Genomic DNA, 23503 nt, shown 5'->3' on the forward strand with positions numbered 1-23503 from the left:
TTCTGCAAAATAAGACCTGAGCAAAGAAAAACAGTATTTGTGGAAAACTGTCAAGAGATATTATACTTGTAATGAAGCCTTAAAAAATCATAGATGGATATCAGACAAAATATTACTATTATTATTATAATAAGAGACAACTTATGATGTCTAAGACTGAGGATCGACAGAGAGCATTAGATGAATGAAATGAAGTGACCAAAATAACAGCACTGGTTAAAAAAAAAAAAAATCTTCTCAATTCATTAAATGTGCCTTTTACATAACAGTAATCATCATATTTCATGCTGTCACTTTCTATCTAATTGCTCGCCTTGGAAACATGTTTCCCTGCAACTACCGCTGTCCTACTGAGTACAACACAGAAAAGACAGACACACACCAATTAAAGAGAATGCAGTCCTAGTTTTAGTTACCTGCACCAGGAACACTTGACAAGTTTATTCTTTGCAATCATGTCATTTCTTACACGACCTTGACAATACAAGGCCTGGATGGGAATATTCTGAGCGTACGTAGCAAACAATGCTCAATTACAGTCATGGAAACTATCAGGTGAACGCTGTGAAGTTTCAAGGTGGTGCTCGAAACAAGATGTTCGGTTGTTGTCTGCTCGATCTGCGAGCGAGTGTACTGCTAAATGCGGGGTGTCGGTGCAAAAGAGGGTTTGATTTCTTCTTTTGCGAGGCAGCTTCTTTTTTCCAGCCATTTCCAGAAAACAACGACAGGTTGGCAAATGAGAGAATCAAACTCGGCAATATTAACAAAATGATCTATCATGAAGCTTACAACCGACTTTACATGTTGGCTGCATCAGATAGGTCTCAAGTCTCCTACCAAACCAAGCAAACAAGCAAATAAACTGAAATATTTAACTTTTAAAAGCTTTTTTTAACATAAAATAATAAAAAAGTATTGATTAAAATGTAAATTAATGTAAATGCCCAAGGAAAAAGTTATGATCACTAACATGGACATTAGGAAACTTAACAGAATACAGATAAGATGTTGTCTTATGCTTTATTTGGTGTTTCGTTGTAGGAATGACTGACAATATGGGGGGGAGAAGGTACATTTTTATAACCTGTACCTACTGTAATAAATATCAGTTTCAGCCTGTGTGAGTATAATATTAAGGAGTTAACAAAAAATACTTTGCTGAATGACATGTTTGGCCACATCACATTAAACTAGCCTGTCCTGCAACAAAATATCATACTGCATGAGATGAGCAGAACACTATATGAATTTTTTGATGCTTTGCAGTACACAAGGATCATCTTTGTATGGCATTTTCAGCACCTTAAAAAAAAAAAAAAAAAAGTTTTTGGGTCTGACCATTTAATATAATATGACACCTAAGTATCAGTTCTTCAAGTATTCTGAAGTAAAGGTTTGTTTATGTGTTTGCTCTCTCAAGAAATGCATCTGTATTTGGGCATAGGTGGAAACACTTGAAAATATTTTCCCCTCTTTAAATGCAGCTCTTAAGAAAATGTCACATATAAACTGGGAAAGCAAACTGATGACTGAAACTTGGGAAACTTGTTTACTTCTTTCATCTGTGAATTTATCTATATGCTGCTTTGATGGACCAAATTTTAACCTGAGTCTCGCAACTAATCAGCTGAAAGAAGCCGTCCTCTGGCTGAAGATAATAATCAAGCTTCTAAAGTTCTCCAGTTTGGCTACACTGCTACATATCCATAAGCCATCTAAGGGACTTTCTAATTAAGAAGTTACTATTCAGGCACTTTCTGTGCTTTTTTAAACATTTAAAAAAAAAAAGTTCCTTAACTTCCTCCAGTCCTGTACACTTTGTAGTGCTGCAGCATCAACTCTCAAAGTCAAGGAGCTTTGCTAGTTTCCCCCTGGAGACCGTCCCCGAGATTTCCCTTTGCACATTTCCGCAAGACTACTGAGAGTGGCGAGTGATAACGCGGTTTAAGATGCTAACACTTCGCCATTAACATGTGGCCAGTCCTAGCGCCCTCTCATCAGCGCCCCGAGGGTTTCTTCCTCTGAAATGCTCTTTTAGCAGCTCCCTGACAGGCGAGCGCTTGGCTTTCTAGTTAATTAAAGGGAAAAACATGGCCTTAACTGGTGCATGGTCGCGCCCAGCCTGCATAATGGGACGTAATTAACTTCCCCTCATCGTTACTTCACTTCAAAGGGTCGGGTTTGAGTCAGCCATGCAGACACACACACACACACACACACACCCACACATATATATAAGATGTGTATTTATTACTGCTGGTGCACACGGATTGGCCCAGAGAAACAGATCCCTATAGCTCTCCTCTGGGAGTTGCATACAAGAGCCTCGACTGTCGGCTAGATCCTGGAAAAAAAAATGTTTCTGCTAACTTGTGAGTGAATGTTGACTACATGAGCATACATACATTATACTGTATGTACTCTGTAATGTAGAAATGAGGGTTTACAGGTTTGAATATCATGTTAAATCTTGGTACATGCTTTGCTGTGTTGCTTCCTTTCTACCGACCCGGCCCCTCCTAACCGTCTCCTTCTATACGAAAAAGAAATGTAAACCAAGAGGGAGGCAGACTCTCATTCTTCATACATATAAGCCTCATGCAGTCCACCTCTACTGCCCTTGTACCTTTTAGCTGACCAAGTGTGAATTGTAAAGTTTGAAGGTTAACTGATGGAGATAAAACTTTGAATACCAAAACTCAAAAGGTCCTTCACTTGATAGCTGTCACTCCTGTACAACTGTAAGCTACATAAAGCTGGAAAAAGACTTAAAGCAAAACTATGTAACTTTTAAATGTACAAAAAGTATATTCTTTCTCATCAAAAACAAAAGTTAGATTTCAAGGCAATGAGAATCATTTTTCTAAAACAGATGGGGTACGACCACTTTCCCTTCTGAAGGAAAGTAAAGACACCAAACACACAATCAATAGCAGCGATGGCAGTACATCACATTACTGTTCGCCAGCCAACATCAAACATCATAAGAGCAAGAAGCAAGGTGAAAAAAAACCAAATATGTCAGAGGAAATGCAGTGGGCTTTTGGCGAGCTAATAACGCTAGCTGTTAGCAACTACATTATTGCACACAGCTGCTGTGGGTTCACATGTTTTTACACACAGTAATCAGATCAGACATATGCACGACAAAGGATGTCACAACAGTAAAATGAAAGTCTTTTCACCTCACTCGAAGACATGTTTCCTTTACTCTCCTTTCCAGTCTTGTGTCAAAGTCTGTTCCCCTTGAAATAGTGTTTCTCTCTTGTTGGAAATAGTGCTGTACTCTTTGCCACTCAAGTATCAACAAAATTAAATTTGCCAGCATCTTGTAATTACCACTTGTGGCAGCAGAGGCCGCTGGCCAGCATCAGTTACATTGTCTCGCTTTAAATTAACATTTCAACTTTATTCAGTGCTTAAACTTCAACTTCTTTCAGCACATCAATTTTCACTGCCATCTCAACTTCTTTCACTAATTGTACTTTAACTGCCACTTTCAATATTTAATCAATTACATCAATATATTTCCAGCTGCAAGAACACTTAAATTAGCTTTTTGTCATTATATCATTTTCTCTTTTGTTTGTCCTTTTTTGACCTTATCCAAAACCCAATTACACATATAAACACAAATAAGCAAACAGTACATGCACACACACACACACACACACACACACACACACACACACACACACACACACACACACACACGCAGCTCCTTCCTTGCAGCGGCCCAACACTATGGGAAGAAAAACATCTGAATGCTGACATCTGCCACATGCATTTGGCCGCCAACATCGAGGTGAGCCCAATGTTCAGAGAGACTTTTTTTTTTTTTTTTCCCCCCTCCCCTCCTCGACCAAACCAAGTTACCGTGAATTTCCCAGCTGTGAGTGAACAAGCGAGCGACAAGGCTCGGCCAAATCGAACTGATGGCTGGGCTCTGTTTGCCTTTTGCTGTTATTTATTCATGTGTTTATTCTTCCTGTCGTTATCCCCTCTGATCCAGCGTCCCTCCATCCTTTCCTGCCCCTCCCCCCAGGTGCCGACAAGGAAACACTGTCTTGTTACATCAGGTGTGATATGTACCACCCCGACCCCTGTTTGCAGTCGTGTGTCCTTAACAGTCTCACATAGCTGAATAAATCTTAAATTGGGCGTTTCAAATAATTTTAAAATATTAAATAAAGACAAAAAACATGTGTTTAAATTTGTAGCCTGATCAGAACCTAAAAAAAAATTGTGTTAACCTGAAAGTCAACCAATTCAAATACTAAAGATTTTTTTGTACTGACATTAAAAGAGTATATAATGATATTTTTAAACCTATGTCATAGTCTGATGGAGCGGTTTAACTGACGTTGACCCTGATACAACCCAAGTTTCTTATTCTTTTCCAAATGTTTCTCTGTGTGCAGTGTGTCTGACATAGCAGAAGGTGAAATGTGCTTGGTGGCTGCTGGTGGTGATGAACAGGGTCAGTGTCGGGCAGTCAAACTGTTACTGGCAGCGGGGGGTCCGACGCACGCACTTGTGACGACAGAGACCGTCCTCCATTGGTCAACGGTGGTGGACACCCCTCTTACACTTGTATTATCGTGTGTAAACTCAGTGAACCACGCACACAATCACACACAGTCCACCCCCCTCCCACCCCCCCATCATGAACAGTTGCCATGTCGCAGTTGGTTGTCCCTGGATGAGCGCCACGGTTACCCTGAATTTACATGTGTGCTAATTAGACTGGAAGAAATGATTGGCTGCTCACAACATCGCAGTAAAGAGGGCCCAGATTCATACGCAAACACACACACATACACACACACACACACACACACACGCAGACCTATGCTCGCCTGCCCGCACATACACATATGGGCGGGCACATACACAAAGCCCTGGTGGACAGTAATGCATTAGGGCGTACCCCATCACACCGTGTCAAGAGACACACCTCGGCTGAGTTTGGGTTCTGTCACATGTGATTTACTCGGCGTCAGACAACCTCACACCCCTCCCTTCTGAGTGTACAAATCTATCTCCCTCCAAGTCCTGTGTATGTGTTGCAAGGAGGGGAGGGCGCATTAACTATTTCCTTCATACCGGGAATTTAAGCCAACAGCATATGCTATGATGCTACGTTGTATTTTCTAGTTTGTTCTTCTGAATGTACGCTAGTGAGATCCATATGTAAATTATTTATGTCTGATCTGTGTGTGCATGCGTGTGCGTGCGTCAGGGTGGTTAGCGCTGAAACCCCCACCGAGCTTCTCCATAATAGTCCTAAATCAGCCTTGTAATAATAACATCTCACCCTGTGTTATTCCTGCTGCAATCCTATGTGCTCAGGCCCCCCAACTTCTGCCAAATAGCCCCTTTTGATGTCTCCACTGCTGGCAGGACATAGTGGGCTCTTTACCCTCAGCTTCACACAGTCATACAGTGTGGGGAAAAAGTGAGACTGAGCATATGGAGTCCACACAGCCATACTGTCTATACACAGAGCCATTTCCATTTCCTCTAAAGAGGGGGGGGTTTTCTCTTTTCCATTTTGAACATTTCTTTCAACTTTTTATCATCACATCCAAAGGGGATATTAGATGAGATAAGCGGAATCTGCTTTAGTGTTACATTCACAGAGATTTAACAAAGTGGAGTCTATTTGTGTTCCTTAGCTTTTCTTTTCCACAGCCAATCTGAATGTCACTGAGCAGTTTTTTTTTTTTTTTTTCAGCTGGTGAGCTCGAGACCATAAAAGTGGGTCATGAGATGTTCTGCCAGAGCCGTACTTAGAAGAATGTTATTCAACGGATCGTCATCTCATAGACAAGGTCAAATTGGATTACTCAGTTTAGAACCTCTGTGTTCTTTACTATTAGTTTCACACCAGTGCAGAGCACTGTCTGCCTCTATTCGGCTTCAGCTTTATAATCTAAAAACATTGCACAAGGTCAGTTGTTCATAAGTCCTGTCTGAGTTGGTATTAATATGCATGTGTGTGTGTGTGTGTTAACAGAGGGACACACGTAGTAACAACAGCAACTTCATGCTAGAGCACGATTAAAATATTGCTGAGACACCACTGCTTGATTCAGTCAGACAAGGAAATACTCCTCAAGCACTATTTCAAATCTTTTGCTCTCTTTCTTCCTGGCTTTCATTTGCCACACATTCCTTCTTCCCCACTTTACATCCCCCCGTTTCTTTCTTTCTTTCTTTCTTTGACACAGGAAGATGAGCAATACACCAATTATTTGTGTCTTAGTCTTTTCGGAAAAGAGCAAGTTCCCACTCAAATCATGTTGAATAATTTGATTATTTATGCATGTGTTAAAACACGGGACGCATTCACAGTAATTACAAATGTTTATGTACATTTCATGCATTGCAAATCCGAACCATCTGTTTGTGTGTTATAATAAGTTGTTTGATTTACTGTAATTAAGAATTTCTGTTAACTATCTTCTGCATCGCTCAGACAGAACTGGAATTATTGGTACAAAATGTTACCACTAATACAAGATATTTGTTGAGTCCCATTGCAATTCAAGTTGTGGGGATTCTCTTAATAAGAAATGGATATTTACAGCATTTATATAGTAGTGTGATGCTCAAATGTTATAAAATAGAGCGAAAGGGAGGATCTAGAGCTGGAATAATTAGTTAATTAATTGATTACTTAAGTAAATTAATGGACTTTTTTTATAAACAATTAATTGTTTAAATCATTTATCAAGCAAAATGACTAGTTCAGGCTTCTCAAATGAGAGAATGTGCTGCTTCTCTCTGCTTTATATCATTGCAAATTGGATATATTTGGGTTTTAGACTGCTGGTGGGACACAATTTAATGGGCAATTAAGACTAAATATATAGTAAATAGAAAAAAAAATAAACAAGGAATAAACTATAATGAAAAGAATTGTTAGTTGCAGCCCTAGAAAGATTTTTTAAAAAGACATTCATCTGATTGAAGCACAAAAGACTGTAAAGACAGGAACTATCCTACAGATAGTGGGCAAATCCTACTGATCTACAGAGCATCACATAATAATGAATTTAAAAACCTTCACACTGAGAGCAAACAGCTTTGTAAACTCCAATTTGCAAATATTTAGCCCCATGTTACTACTCATAACTATCCTGTTGAGGGATGCTCCTAGGACACCGACACAAATATCCAGCAAAGACTTGTGTCAATTATAACACACAAACATACACATGTATAAAAGGAACAACAAATAACAGAGAGAAAAAGAGAGTAGTCATATGTACAAGAAAAAGTAACAGCATGATAATGATACTACTCTTTCAAACATATCAAAGCACAGAGGAAGAGCGAGAGAGTGCATGTGAGTATGTGTGCGAGAGAGAAACACCAACAATAATACATTTCAAGTGGAACAAACACTGTTTTCAATTTTAGCCCCCCCTCAAAGGTTCAGAGGTATCTATCATCCCTCCAGAAGGAAAAAAAAAGGAAATCATCCAATTTAGCAAAAGAGGGACGAGCGAGAGAAAAATTTGAAGCCCCAATTACAAGTAATTACCACTTTTCGCTCTCAACATGGTGAAATGATTTGATGCCTTTCAGAGGGTAGTCTGGTTTAGCTCAACACAGACGTCTCCTTCTGCCTTGTGTTAGTCTTTGGCGGCGGTTAATACGATCATTTGGTGGAGATAAAAGGCGGGGCGGTTAAAAATGATGGCGCTGGAGCCGGATCTGCTGGCCATAAATCACACAAGGTGGTATTGAGATGAAGCGAAGGTATGTGCCACGACAGCCTTTTGCTGCGACCAACGCTAGAAATGATAAAATAAATATATCTCTTTAGGACTCAAAAGGTGGGGCATTATCTGCAAGGTGTGTGTGTGTGTATGTGAATGCTTTGGTTGTGATGTGTGTGAGCCTTATAGCAGGAAAGACTTCCATTCGCCAAATATTTTGCTGTATTCTCACACCGGTTTTGACTGGACTTCAAGTTTGGGAAAATAAGCTGTTAAAGACTGAATCCAGAGGTCAAAATGATGACACTTTTTGTCTGCTTGCTAAGAATTTCCATTGATGAGTAACACATATCGCTGCTACTAAAGAGTGCAATCATTCAGTGTGGTGTCAGGCACAAATGGTCTCTATTAATGTGGTTTTAAAGCTATAATATGTAACTATTACGCATTAAAATGTCTAAAAATGACTATACCTATGTTATATATCTTGATATGATGAGTTATGTACTTACATCATCCCGACAATTTTCAAACCCGGAGAAATCTGTAATTTAATCAAGGTAACGGTCCGTTTCATTTGGTCACCTGTCAATGGCATCATACCACCTCTACCAAAGAGTATACACCCACAAGATGCATGCGTCAGCGTTGTGGTTATACACCAGTGGCGTCTACCAGAGAGTATACACATACAAGATAATACGTCAGCGTTGTGATTGCTCACCACAATGGTGTCTACCAAAGAGTATATGCATACAAATAATAAATCAGCGTTGTGGTTGTCTGCCAGAAACTGCCATAAATTGACTTTTATTCAGTTTTAAGCTGAGCTGAAGGAACAAACTGAGCAAATGTTAGCAGCAGCTCGGCTAGCGGCCCTCCTGGACGTCCTGTGCCCACCGAACCGTGTTGGAAAAACACTGATTTTTTTTACATGAAATTGCTTTATTGAGTGTTTTTACTGGTTTTAATCCCAGTGTACATTTGTTTTGGAGAGGAGGAGACCTCTGTGGATAATTTGGCTCCTGGTAGAAACATCCTGAATGTCTGGATCTTCAGTTATCAGAGAAACAAGATGAGCAAACGTTAGCAGAGGCTCGGCTAGCAGTCCCTCCCGGACATGTGTTCTGGAGAGGAGGAGACCTCTGCAGATAATTCAGCTCCCGGTAAAAAAACATCCCGAACAATGAACACTAAAGTAATCCTAACGCGGAGAAGCTGGTTGTTTAACAATGAAAACCACAACTCCTATGATCCTACGCTACTTCACAACGTCCTCAAACTCCGTCTTTTGTGATTGTTTTGATTGAGAGACCCCAGGCAGCAGAAATTACATATTGTGTGTTTAAAGCACCAATAACAGTTTTCTTAATTAATTGGTCATTTGAGTCCATAATCAAACACAGACACCAAAAAAGGTTGACTGTTCCAGTTTCTCAAAGTTAAGGATTTGCTGCTTTTCACCATTACGAATGGAATATGTTTGGGTTTTGGACTTTTGGTCAGATAACAAAAGTTGTGAGGGAAATTTTTGATATTGGTGTTTACCGTTTACTGTGTTTACCGTGTTAACCATCTTAGTTTAGCGTGTTAGCATGCTAACATTTACTAATAAAATTTGCTAAATACAGCTTGTGTTTCGTTTTGCAGCTATTTTGTCTTAAACCAAAGTATTACACATATTAAAATTCTGACTTGATGATGGGGTTAGATAAAAAGTTCAGTAATGCCAAAGTTACTAATATTAACCCTGAAATGGCCATGTATGCACCAAATTTCAGGGCAATCCATGCAGCAGTTGTTAAGACATTTAAGAAAATGTCAACCTTATGATGGGATTAGATTAGAAATCAGGGGGATTACAAAAGTTACTGAGATACACCATGACAGACCGGGTTGAATTTCCAGACTTTTTTACAGACAGTGGAGAGACAACAGGAAATGAGATCAACAGAGATGCAACAAAAGGTCCCTGGCCAGACTTTGCAAAGTCCCCATAGCCCAAACCTCTGAGCTTCTTGAATGGCTGTACAAAATGTCGTGGCAATCCATCCAATAGTTGTTGAGAAATCAGCTTGAGTAAAGTGGTCAACTGAATGGCTGATCGACTGAACGACCCTCCCTAGCGCCATGCCGCTGCATGGATGAAAAATGTCTGGTTTACAGGCCAGTAATAGTGAGCAGTGTGTGTCTGTGCTGATGAGTGTACACTGAGAAAACCACAGAACAAATATCCAGACAAAAGACACTTTTCCACCTGTGGAGAGACTACGGGGTGAAAACAAACTTGTTTTGAGGGTGATGTGACCCCTCTTACACCATTAAATCACAACAAAAGCCCCTGGAGACGGGTTATCTCAGAAAGCCTGCTCCTCTTAGGTTGCCACAACACACACACACACACACACACATACACACACACACAGCCTGGTGTAAGAGATACAGGCACAGCATTCACACACAGACACAAACACACACACACAAATACTCAAAGCAACAACTCCTGCTCACTCCCAGTATCGCATCTCAACATCCACACAAGGCAAATACAGTTCCAATCCACCTGGTCGTTTGATGGCTCACACACTCACACATGACAATGCATTGATTTTTATTTTTTTCCCTCCCCCTCTCTCCTAGCTCTGCTGGGTGCGTAGACGGAGTGGTGTGGAGAAATCCATTAAGCCGACACTTCTCATTTCCATTGACTGACAGGCCTTGACGGGCTCGGGCTTTTGGCCCACCCGCTTGACTGGCAGCTCGACAGTTAAACAAGCCCTCCAGTTGCTATAATAGTTTAAAACACTTTCAATTACCTGCGTCAAACAAATCCTGCAGACGAGCGCTTGGGTGCTTCTCCACAAGCAATCCTACACCCCAGCGGGTCCTTCTCCGCCTATCGTTTTGTTTATCTGGAGATCACCCACGCTACGATGAAGGGGAAGAGTTTTTCTGGACAAAGCAAGCATGAAGTCAGCGAGGGAAATTGGAGGGTACAAACTGCTGGGTACTGAGAAGAAGAAGATGATTTTCAGTTTTCTTTTTTTACATGGTGTTTGAAAACTCTCCACTATCTGTTTTGTATGGATGTGTTGCTGCATCTTCCCTCCACCTTTAACAACAGAGCCCTCCTATGTGTTTTTGAGTGCAAGATTTATAACAAAACTCATTAAAGATTAAGTAAATCAGTTTTGACCAACCTCCTCGCTTGTACTGTGAAAAGCACACAATAACCCGGGGTGGGCAATTTCCACAAATCAATGAAATCTCACAGTAATAAGCCAGACTCATAAATCACTTGTTAACAAGCACTTCACAGCAGTGAGGTTGACTTGCAGGTTTAAACACTCCTTGCATACTGTGAGACCTTAATTGCCAGTAAAAACATGAAAAAGGCAAATGTCAAATTGCTCTGCAGACGATTATTTAAAATCAAGATGATATTTTTTTATCAATTTGACTGTTTGATGACTCAAACATGTCAACCCTGAGGAGTTACCCAAAGCACTTCTATTACTATATTACTATACTGTATTATATGTCTAGGAGTTGTAAATTCTCTCTGCTGTATAACTGAATAAATTACAGGCAGTCTTTAACAGGTAGTACACTGGGGAAAACATGTTTTTTGGAAATAAAATATAATTATAAAAATCAATTTTTTGAAAATTACATTTCTTGGTGTAATGTGTTGCTTCATGTGAACCATGGATATTGATTTCCTTTTTATTTTGTACTGAAAAATATGTCTTAATGAAGTTTTAATATAAACAGTTTGACGGCAAAGCTGAATAAATTCAATCTACAAGCTTTTACAAGACAAAATATATTCTCAGTAACACAATATACTGTACAACTGAATAAATATGAGAGGTAACATGGTTTACAGCATTCCTTAATTTGGAGGCACAATGTAATACATTTATATAATATAATAAACAACTGTTGTTATCTTGTAGAGACAACTGAACCCTAATTTAGGATGACTGAATTTACCTAATACGGTAATAAGCGGTGAATGCTGCACACCACTTGCAATCAGTGCCCTTCTAAACGGTTATTTTTTATGAAAAAAAGGGAAACATGTAAATTTAGCTGTATGTCTATGTCCATTAATTCAAAATATGCATAAACTGTATTTTGTGTTGTTTTTAGTTCATTTTTTTGCCATTTGATATGGCCCGAGAGCCTTGGCAGTATACCTTTTCTGGAGGTTCGTTATGCATAATTATCTGGCATCACCAGCAGCACCTAGAGCTCTTGCTGCAGTAATAATCTCCATGTTGCCCCAGAAACACAAGACACACACAAGCAAAACAGTGAAGTCATTCCTTCTTTGTCCTTGAGTCGCCGTGAGTCGTGGAGTCGAGAAGCTCTGAGATGTGCAGAGCAGAGTAGAAAAAGGAGAGGGAGACTATTTTTACAGTTCTGTTGGTAGGTCGAGATACATAATCAAATGTGAGATGGACTTGAAATAGACATTCAGTAGAAGGTATTAACAATTAGTCATGAATCATAATTTTATTAGATCAGAATGCTTTAATGGTTTATTAAAGGAGTTACTGTACACTCGACTGGGTATATGGGTGTTTTCATGTGTCATTGTGTGAGCCAGTTAGACACAGCCAAAAGTGGAAGACATACTATGAACCTTGTATTAAAATATTGTATGCTCTGGACATATCAAAAACTTCTTAATCTAAATACAAAAAGAGATATAATGATAAAAAATAATGTATCACAGAGGTTTATCCATCCCAGGCACACAGTGTGTAGGCAGTCCTGTTTCATGACAGTTTGCATAAACTCTATATGTTTGATTTAAAAAAGGTATTCAGCACTTTAAGTGATCTAAAATTTTAAAAGGTAGCTTGTACTTACAAAGCAAAACTGTAAGTGATAAAATGAGCGGCTTTTTATTTGACATACTCAATTTGTTTATTGCCATTAGAAACAAATCTTAAATTCTGCAGTTTTCTACAATTGTGTTGCATTTCATACATTAATCTCACAGTCATCCTAAATGTTTAGAGCGCTGGTTTGAGTCCGGCCGGGAACTTTTGGCTAAACATTGCATTGCATTGCAAAAAAAAAAAACTGCTGAAGCTTTTGGACTCCCGAGGGAATTCTACTCTCTCTTCTTGTTCACTTTTATATGTCAGAGTTCAAACTCAACTATGCATAATGCTAGCCCACATTCATAGATAACTTTCATTTTGGGGTTTATCCATAAGAAGGAAGGGAAGACAACCATGATCAATATGTCACCACAACCGACATTCATTTCCTGAATAACAAGGCAACTGGCTAAACTTGACAGATGTTTTATTGGCCATAACTGAACTTTTTTAAGTCCTTAAGAGTAAAACATTGTTTGGATTTGTGTCCAATCTACTGATGTTTTGCTGATTCTTCCTTTTGTTCTGCGGACAGCAGTTCGACCTTTTCAAGTGGAAAATTGGCAAAAAAAATAATTGGAATTGGAACGAAATAAAAAATGTTATTTAAAAAGACTACAGAAATAAAAGTGAGGGAAGACAGTAAGCTAAAAAGTAGTACTATTGATTTTTTCCTGTTTATTTTGTTTTAATGCTACCTAATTAGTGCTTGCCAGCTAGCTGTGCCTACTTACTGAAATGACACAACATTATGACAGGCAGTAACATTCGAGCAACTACACATGACTTATGTGTTCAAAACACAGTAGCTCTGGGGGACTGTCCTCACAGACTATAAATGTCACTCTGTTCATTGTGGTCTAGTGAGACTCAAGAGACATTTACTTGCATTAAGGGTGTTAATGGGGACAAACCAAAAGGACTCTGCAGATGCTTGTTTCTAACCAATTAAAAATTATTAATTATTGTTATTCTTTGGAGACTTCAACATGAAACCTTTCTGCATCATACGACACGCACATACCACCTCACTCGACTATTCAACAAAACCAGCTATGAATAATAGTTGGGAGATGGGGACTTTGTTTACAGTCTCTAAACCACTTCTCAGTCCCCACTGGTCACCGATTGGTTTCTGACAACTTAACTAATCTATTGTGACTTTTAGAGTAGCTTTTTCAGTTTTTCAGGTGATCTCTATAGAGCCAATGATCGTCGCCTTCACTTCAACAATCAGTCAGACTAGAGCAACCCTTCATCAAAGTAGCTCAGCTCGCAGCTGTAAATGCCCTCTAATTTACTACAGCCATCTGCATCTGTAAGACAGTGGAGCATGGATGTATTAAGAGAACTAATAAGGTGCTGCCGCTCAGCCTTGCTGCCAATTTTGCCCAGTGGCTACAGCGGTATTGCAGCGAAAAAATCCTCTGCAGCCCAAAAAGTATTTTCCCCATAGACTACAATTATAAGAGACGTCTATAAAACCACTGACAGGACACCTTGAACTTCTAATAAGGTCAATTATGACTTTCTATTGTGAATTTTTAATCCAATATGGTTTTATATTTGTAAACTTTCCTAGAGCCTGGAAAAGTGATTTCAAAATCCCTAACATCATTTTCTATTTACATGTATTAATGCTGAAGGAATGTAAAACTGTACTTTTAACTCTTTTTCCACACACACATGAAAAAAAACAAGTGCAAAGGAAACAAATTGTCAGTACCACAAGGACTGTGACACAGTGTTGGCTTCTTGCACACAGTAGTGTTTAAATGAAGAAATGGCAGCCTTCCACACTTACACTTGCAATGAAATTATAGTTGTTGTGAACATATTTTCTCCGCAAACATGCAACAATATACAAGTTCAAGTGTGCTGCCTTAAAAGAGAAATTTGTTTGTTTGTTATGTTTTTTCATGTGTCTGATGTTCAGCTGTGCCCTGCATGTATGTTGTATATTCTATGTCTTTGCCATTAAACTCCAATAATGTAATAAACAGATTTTTAAAGACAGTTATAGTTTGTGTGTACAGCATGAAAATGTAGGATCCTTATAACAATGGCTTGGTTAAGTTAAAATATAAAATATGAATGCACTTACAAAAATAAAGTTAAGTTTTAATTGACATTTGAATCAACACCTGATTTTCTAATTACTTTGGACATGTAGCATGGTATTAGTGTGCCAGTAATTGCAAGCAATTTTTAAAACTGCCCAAAATTTGTAAAAAAAAAAAAAAAAAAAGTTTTGTATGTTGGTTAAAAAAAAAAAGTGTGTAGAAAATGTTGAGGTCTATGTATTCTTCATTTACATGCTTAGTTTTTTATTGTAGTTTAGTTTTGGTTTTATTTCTGTGTCATGCCAAACATACAGCCCATCCCGAGAGCCCATCAAGACACCCCTATTTTAAAAAACATGCATCTTCTGGTAATACATATACAAAAGTATTTGGAAAAAGAAAAGAAATTAAAAAAAAACAAACAAACAAACAAACAAAAGATTCAAAATGAACTGTTCACAGAAAAGAACTGTTACATATCTACAACTTATCCCGATTAAAGGCTTTTTTTCTCTTCTCCCAAAGTAACTGGTTAGATCTGGAATGAGAGTGAAATGTGTGGAAACACATTCCTCCAACTTCTCTGTAGTGTTTTTGCTCAATTCAGAGTTGTATGACCATTAGTAAGAAATCCAAAGTCAGTGTAAGTAAATGGGCACTCAGGAGTGAAGAAGAACTATGGTGACAAATTCTCTCTCTGTCCTCCTTACCCGGGCTTCCTATCCTGGTCAATATAAGCAGGCGCCACAGTGCAAACAGCCCAGGACACACCATGTAAAGTGACTCTACAATCCTCCCTCCCCCACCCCCTCGGACACTATTCGCCCTTAACAACAACCATTGATTTTTTTCCTGATGAGGATCTAGCCGGCATTTAATCTAACATTGTAACCCCCTCGCTGTAGGACATGGCTGAGCATGTCATGCTAATCGATTGGTCACAGCAACCAGTGTAGGTTGAGCACTTAACTTTACCTCAGTTGATGAGAAGGAGGAGGCTATGTTATCTATCTATCCGTCTATCTATCTACCTATGTATCTATCTATCTGAGCACATCAACAATGACTAAATATAATGAGAATATGGTTAAGCACTGAAACACAATATGCAGTTGAAGTTTCTCATATCCTTGATTTTTCTCACTTCAGGGGCAGAGAAGCTCAGGATTATATTATTGTAAAAGCCTCCAAACCAGATGATCATTTATATTTAGTCACAGCACTTCAAGGTCTTGTATGTGTTTGACTAAATACACCATCAAGCCTCTTGAGTAACCCATTGTTTACAGAAATCTGACTTGACCAACAGTGCTGTGATCAAAACACGGGTGGGTGTCTACCCATAATCCCTCTCTTTGTCTACTACAAAACCCTCTTTAGGCAAGGACACTGGTTTTAAATACTGCTATATGCAAATTGTTGCATGCAATTTGCATTTTTAAATATATCAAACCCTCGGATTCACTGGATTCTCGGGGCACACTGATCACAGATTTATGCACCTCTGTCAGTCATATTTCAACATTTCTATGCTTTTAACAATAATTCAGGGATCTGTATACATTTAATTATGCTCTGAGTGAAATTATTTCCCTGTAAAGAAAATATGTGTATTTGTACAACTGCCTTTGTGCCTTCCACAGCTATTAACTATCGAGCCATGAAGCTATATTTACACCTATCTCACTGTTTGTGTGGTCAGCTTGAATTAAAGCACATTAACATTACTCACTGTTCATTATGAAGCCCCTCAAATTCAACTGAAGTGTGCAGGATTTGTTTTAGGATTGAAAGGTGCAGCTTTTCTACTCTGTTGTACATTTTGCATTATTTGGACAATTATTTCTTTATCTTCCACCATTGCAACATCACCTGAGCTGTAAAAAAAATGACAAAGAAAGAGAATGAAACAGAAAAAACATAAATGCATAAGAATATATAGCATGTGAGTATATACTGATTAATACGAGATTAAATGTGCAAAGTCCTTGGTTTCTGAAATGAATTTTCTTATTTGTTGAGCTCAGCATGATTCTAGCAATAACCAGATCGTCTAAAACATAAAACACCACACAAACATTTTATCTAGGTCTCCGTTTCATCACACACAGGATCTCTATCATCACATAAATAAATAACCAACATATAGACTGCATCCCTATTGTACATCAAACACAGCCAAGATTACATGTGACAATGCTGGCAATTAACAATTTCTCTCACTCTGAATTCAAACTATAAAAAAAGATGATCAAGGCTGGTTGATATCCACAGACTATGCATAATTTATGTGGCTGGTACAAAATACCATTCTGTTGCAGTTCTGTTCATTCACTCGACTAATTCATTGAAATAAAGCGTCCCAAAGGGTTACCCATGTAATCAAGCCTAATCCCAGATTGATTTGAAAGCAGTCGAAGACAGAAAGCTGGAGAAATCTGGGAAAGCTCTCTGTCACAGGAGGAAGACTGCGGGAAACTGGGTGATCGGAAGAAACAGTTTAAAAGCTCCGGTTTCAAATGGCAGGATAATAAAATAGGTCTGGGAAAAATTTGACAGTTAACAAAAGAATAAAGAGTGATGATACTTTAAACTACTCTGAAATTAAATTGCATTATCTGCTCTTTCAATTTTAAGATTCAAATTTAGCCAATACATCTTGAAGTGCTGATCTTTCTCTTTTTTTAATATCCAAAAATCTCCTAATTTTTCTGAAGATTCTGAGGATTTTTGCAGTTTGTGCTAACCTATTACTTTTCATATCAGCGTAGATTTGATAGGGATGCAACATTGTGTTTGTGTTGGCATGTGTGTGTGTGTGTTTATGTATTCTGGGACTACTGAAGCTGTGCACTGTCTCTGGAAGAAGGAGAGTACAAAGAGGAAAGCTGAGATTCCAGGATAGTGCAAAGACAGGAACAGTAGGCAAAAGAAAGCACACATGGGTCTCTTTCAGTGATTACAAGAGCAAGATGTGAGACAATACAAGCAGTGATAGAAGGCAAAGATTATTTCCTTTTTTTTTTTATGTTGGACTGTGTGATTCATATACAAGACATACACACCGTATTTCAGAGCCAAAAAGATGAACTGCAAGAGATGGCGGTGAAGGTGGGAACACTCAAGCGAGGCATTTTAAAAATTGATGGTTTAAAAATTGATTACTGGGATGTTTATCTTTTATTTCTCTTACAGTTTTAAAACTAGAATACTGCAATTACTCATTTTTGTAGGAGATAACAGTTTGGATCATTTTTCTTAAAAATAAAAATACGGTTATTACCCCAAACAGTATGCATCCGCTTCATGTTAATCCGCAACCTGATCCCTGACCACCTTTTTCTTTCCATTAGTGTAGCAATGGGGACAAATTATGGTCTCTGTCTTGGTCACAATTACCCTCTCAACACACTCTCCACTACACTCACATGGCTACACAGCGGCTTCATACACGAAAGGACTTCTCGAGGAGCTTCACTGCATGATTATCCTTTCCCACGGACCCTGCAGCCTCAGCTTGTCCCAGTTTGACTAAAACACAGCGGGCTGAATGTTCTTCTTTGTACCCTCTCTGTCACTAGAAGATAATCTAAAAAGGTGCGGAATCTAAAAAAGGTTTGAAGCAAGATGATGCTGAACTAAAATAAAAAATAAAAAAATCAACGTATTACTTTCTCTGTGCTAATTCTATTTTAAATCAGTCAAATGAACTATTCTTGTAACAGAGATTAATTCAAATAACTTATGATTTGGTTAGTCGATGCTTCTCCTTGTTTGTTGTTCTCTCCTCTCATCATTTGCCTTCAATGAAAAATTAATGTTGCAACAAATAAAAAGATGTGCACTTAAGTTCAGGAACACTTATTTGTAGTGTTGTATTTCAATTCAGGTACAGGAATGTGTAACTCAAGTATCGTAGGTCATCAAGCTCCATCTACTGACAACATTTGGCCAATAAAATCAAGGGGTAAAATGCACACATCATAACGTTGTGTGCTACATCGGTGCATTCTTTTTTTTGCTTTTTTTTCTATTCTGGAGAAACACTATTTACTGAAACAGGAATGTCCGTGAGTGTCTACATCATCCCTCTCCTTAGATTTAAAACCATAACTAGCCATAGCCCTTTTCTGCATAAGTATATGTAATATCTTTTTATTTCATTTTCTTTATGACAGAACAGACAACTGATAATTCATAATTTGGTTTATCACTTGCAGTTTTTATTGTTTTCCCATCCTCTTTAATACAAAATGTGATTGTTAACTCATTCATTTTCTTTAGGACATACATGAAAAATACAGTATGTTGTTGGTATCAATTTGGATGGTGACTGTATTTACAATTCAACCTACATCTAACAGACAAACACTGGACTTGTGGTTGGTTATTGAATGTGTTTCTATCTTTCAGAGTCTCTTTAGTTTGATCTTGTAATGCATTTTTCTACTTTTTTTATATTTGTGAGTATGTGTGCCTTGATGTGCTGTATCGTAGTATATTTTGCAATGTTTCAAATAAAAAAAGTAAAGAAAAAAACTTTTGTTTGCTGCACAGATGTTAAAATTTTACAGCTGCATGGTGTCTAGTACACTGTCAAAGCAGTTCAAAAGAACAATTCAGAGTAAAAAGTAGATCGAAAGTCAGCTGGCGCCATCTACTGATCTACTATGGTCAATACAACGAAACGCAGTGAGAGATTCTTCTATAATCAACCACCACACAAGTGAGATTATAGAACCTAAAAGTATAAAGTAAGCAGCGACCCAAAACATAAGAGGAAAACTTAATTTGTGAGATATAATCATAATGTTTTGAATATGGACAAATTATCCCTCCAGCTGCACGTATTCATGTGAATCAGGATTTGATCTATTAACTGCAATTTCTGCTTTTTAATTAAAGCACATTTGAGGAAAAATCTTGACTGTCACTCATTTTATGTCTGACCATATGTGTTACAATGTGCTCTATTCTTAACCAATATATTCCTGGTTATTCATGGTAAGTTCATATATTAAAACACCATGTACTGGTATCACTGTCAAGGCAGCCAATACTGGCAAAGGAATATTAAACTCAAAGCCAGTTTCATAGGTCAACTGGCTCCATCTGCTGATCACACAGAGGAAGATAAAAGAAAATCAAAGGCGTCTGCACACATCAAACACTGCGAATATTTACCCAAAATCATTCTTAGTTTTTTAGGATCTTGATTTTAAAAATTAATTTGGTCATATTTGGAGCACAGATAACAGAAAACAGGCCAGATTGCTCCAGTTTGACTAACAGAGAGATGAAGAGTGCTGATCTTCATCCAGGCTCTGGCACACATACAGCAACAATAAAGCTAGTTTCTGAAAACTCAGAAAAGAAGAACACTGTAAAAAAAAAAAAACTGAAATTCCAGGTCATGTTTTTAAAAAATGACTTGGTTTGGCATTTCATTTCCTGTTTTTGTTGTCTTGGGTGACAATGTTATGTTGCCAAATTACTAAACTTAATTTTCCCTCATTGTCTCAAATCCATTAATTTAAGGTAACATGCTGTCAACACAGGCAGTCTGAATTGCTCAAGTAGAAGTTACAGAGGTCAGATGGCACCATCTAGTGGCCACATAAGGAAACACTGCAAACAGCACACCTCATGTAAGTGTCCCTACTACTGTATATAATCACTGACCAATATTCAAAATACACAAGTTTTAGGTCACGCTGCACAAAAATAAAAGATTTTACAGGTGTGCCTAGTGCTCATGGCTGAAAACTAGAAAAGAAATAAATAAACCCTAACAAAATAGGGCTGGAAAGAATCACAGATGTTCTTGACAAAATATTTAAGGCAGAGTTTAAAACACTCATAACACAACAACAGCAAGACTCAACACACTCCTCACAGCTTTACAATCACTCTACAAGTCTCAACATTATCCCTCAAAGACCACCTCCCTGACCCTGACATCAGGTTCACGTTGCACTGTATATAACAGTGTTTTTCAGTCCTGTGCCCTGCATGTTTTAGATGTTTCCCTGCTCCAACACACCTGATTCAAATGAACAGGTCGTTATCAGGCTTCTGCAGAGCTTGATGATGAGCTGATGATTTGAATCAGGTGTGTTGGAAGAGGGAAACATCTAAAACATGCAGGGGAGGGGTGCTCCAGGAACAGAGGCCTGTACTACGAAGCAAGATTTGGGGTTAGCGAGGTCACCATGGTAACTTATGCTGAACAGTTAACCTGCTATGGAGGAGGTTAACTTCAGAGAATCAGATCACAACCTGTCAATACCCCGACCACTGACCAATCAGATCACCGGAAAAAGGGAGTCATCATTCCTACCAGATCCCAACATGGACAAAAGTCCTGAGTTTAGAATAAAGTGATAAGTAAAAAAGAGCAAAAAATTTTTATAGGTCAGTGGAAACATTTTATTGTTCCAGGCTTTCTATTTCCACTCTGGTTTTAAAACAGAGCTTCTAACAAACAGAGAAATTGTTTACAACACTAAACACATCCTGATGATTTTAGCTGCACTTTAATTGTGCAAAGTTTATTTTATCCTCGGAGTGATAGCTGACAGTGTGGATGATTTTACACCCTGATTCAATCACTGCAGCTCAGAATATCATGAGACACCTGTGTGACGTTAATTGGAGATAACATCTAAAGCTTGTCTTTTATTAGAACAATAATCAACACACTGTTAATTGGCTCCCATGATTACAAATGCAACACGTTGGTCTGATAGACCTCATCAGTCATTAACTACTTTTCCACTCTTTACTTCAGTAGCAGAAACAGTTTAAGTTAACTTCAAAGTTAACTTTTAAGTTTTTTTATGTGACATATTCAGAATGGTTCCTTCATCAGCCAACTAAATAACAAAAATACTCACTCTATAGTTAAGTCATGTATAATAATTCATACATGTATTTTAAGCCTTAGCCTACTTTTAATATGTAGAAAGTATTGCTAGTGTCTTTAGGCCATTACAGGCCATAGTTCACATTTCACTTTGTTGAATATGACTTTTTGCTGTTCAAAAAGAGAAGTTTGCCGCAGGTACTTAGTATCACCGTTTCAGCTCATTTCATGTGAAGTACTTCATTCACGGTTCCGATGATGTCGCTCATAATTAACATCCCCACCTCTTTCACATGAAGGCACTTGTAGCTGGAGAGCTAGTTGATAGCCAGCTTCGTAGTACTGGTTATCTGGACCGCCAATGTTAGGCTCAGTGAAGCCAGCTAATGAAAAGATATCCCGGGTACGTTGAACTTGCTTTGTAGTACAGGCCCCAGGATTGAAAAACACTGGTATATAAGACTGCCACGGTCACAACCACATGGTATCCTAATGAATTAGGCAAAACATTTGCATTTCTTCTATAAACAGAATTCACCAAAACCATTAAAATAAGTTTAACACACAATTTTGTAGACATAGGCAATCATCTTTCATGCAGACCTATTTTCATGCTGAACTTCCACTACATTTAACTTCCCACTGTGAGCTTTGCTCCACTTTTCTATGCCTTAAAGGCAAGTGTAAAAGTAGCTCAGCCAACAAAACCGATATGTTAGTCGGAGTTCTATTTATAGTGAAAAATGTTTTAAGTGTATCATCTGTTTTTGTAATTGAAAAGTTAACATTTTTTTTAGCTGGAACAGCTGCATGTTTAAGTGCCTGAGTATAAAATGATAACACAAAATGAATTTGTTAAACAGAACTTGAATTTTCTCAACAGCATGCTGACTATCTCAGTCTGCAAATGAAAAAAATCCCAAGTGGATCCCAGGACGTTGTGTGTGTGTGTGTATGTGTGTATGTGTGTGTGTGGTGGTGATTTACTCAATAAAAAGCTCTAGTTTGGTAAATTTGTCTCAATTTATCTCATCTGTTTAAACAAGAGCTGCAATGATTAGTCAATTTATCTACATTTAAGAATTTCATCTTCATTTAGTGATCGACATGTTTCACCATTTTCTGACATTTTATAACCAAGCAACGAATCAAAAAAATCAAGAAAATAATCAACAGATTAATCAACAATGAAAATAATTGTTAGTTGAGGTCCTAGTTTAAACCAGGCTTAAGTTAGTCTGACCCCTTGTTGCTTGACTTAAGCCGGGGTGAACTGTTTAGGTTAACTTAAGTCAGACTTTTCCAAACCCAGCTTCTCCAAGCATCCTTTGTGAAATACTCTTAACGTTCAAAATTTAAATCACCTATCCCAACACTCAAACTAGAATTACCACTAAGTAAACTCATGAACAAGTGTGCTCCAGTAGTCTGCAGTACTATAACTGGGATACTTAAGTTTCTGTTAAAACCGTGTCAAAAGGCATTTTAACTCTAAGTTAATACCAGGAATTAGTCAGTTAAAAATATTAGGCTACCGCACAACGTCACAGATCTTCACCTCAATACACTTGGAGAAATAAATTGGAAGCATTTAAAAAAATAAAAAAAAAACAAAGAAATTAAAGCACCTACTATAAATCATGAGTTTGTAGACGTGTGACAGCTAACGTTAACTAGCAAAAAGGAGCAACAAACAACACTTTAGTGATCAGCAGGGGGAAAAACGTCAAACTTGACTCACCATTTTGACGATACAACCACTGAGAAAGAAGTCCATCCACTTCGTAGTGGTTGACAGTTTTACTGTAAGCGATTATCCATTATTGAAGTCAAATTTTAGGTCATTTAAGCGGCCTTCGTCCCTCCAGAAGAAGCGACACAACATTCTCGTCGATACATTCAGCAGCCGCCATTGTGACGTAGTTTCATGTCAACAAAGGAGCGTCT

At 38.1% G+C, this 23503-nt stretch overlaps 1 protein-coding gene across 2 annotated transcripts in view; it reads right to left on the minus strand.

Moving 5' to 3' along the window:
• Window positions 1-23464, minus strand: part of LOC137198837 (teashirt homolog 1-like) — a 177841-nt gene extending 154377 nt beyond the window's left edge. For both annotated transcript variants that reach the window (XM_067612805.1, XM_067612804.1), the window contains exon 1: window positions 23298-23464. The gene's annotated coding sequence lies outside the window, so the exon portion shown is untranslated. The remainder of the gene's footprint in view (window positions 1-23297) is intronic.
• Between the last annotated feature and the right edge of the window lie 39 nt (window positions 23465-23503).

The sequence above is a fragment of the Thunnus thynnus genome, chromosome 15, assembly GCF_963924715.1.
Source record: "Thunnus thynnus chromosome 15, fThuThy2.1, whole genome shotgun sequence".
In the NCBI taxonomy this organism is placed as follows: domain Eukaryota; kingdom Metazoa; phylum Chordata; class Actinopteri; order Scombriformes; family Scombridae; genus Thunnus; species Thunnus thynnus.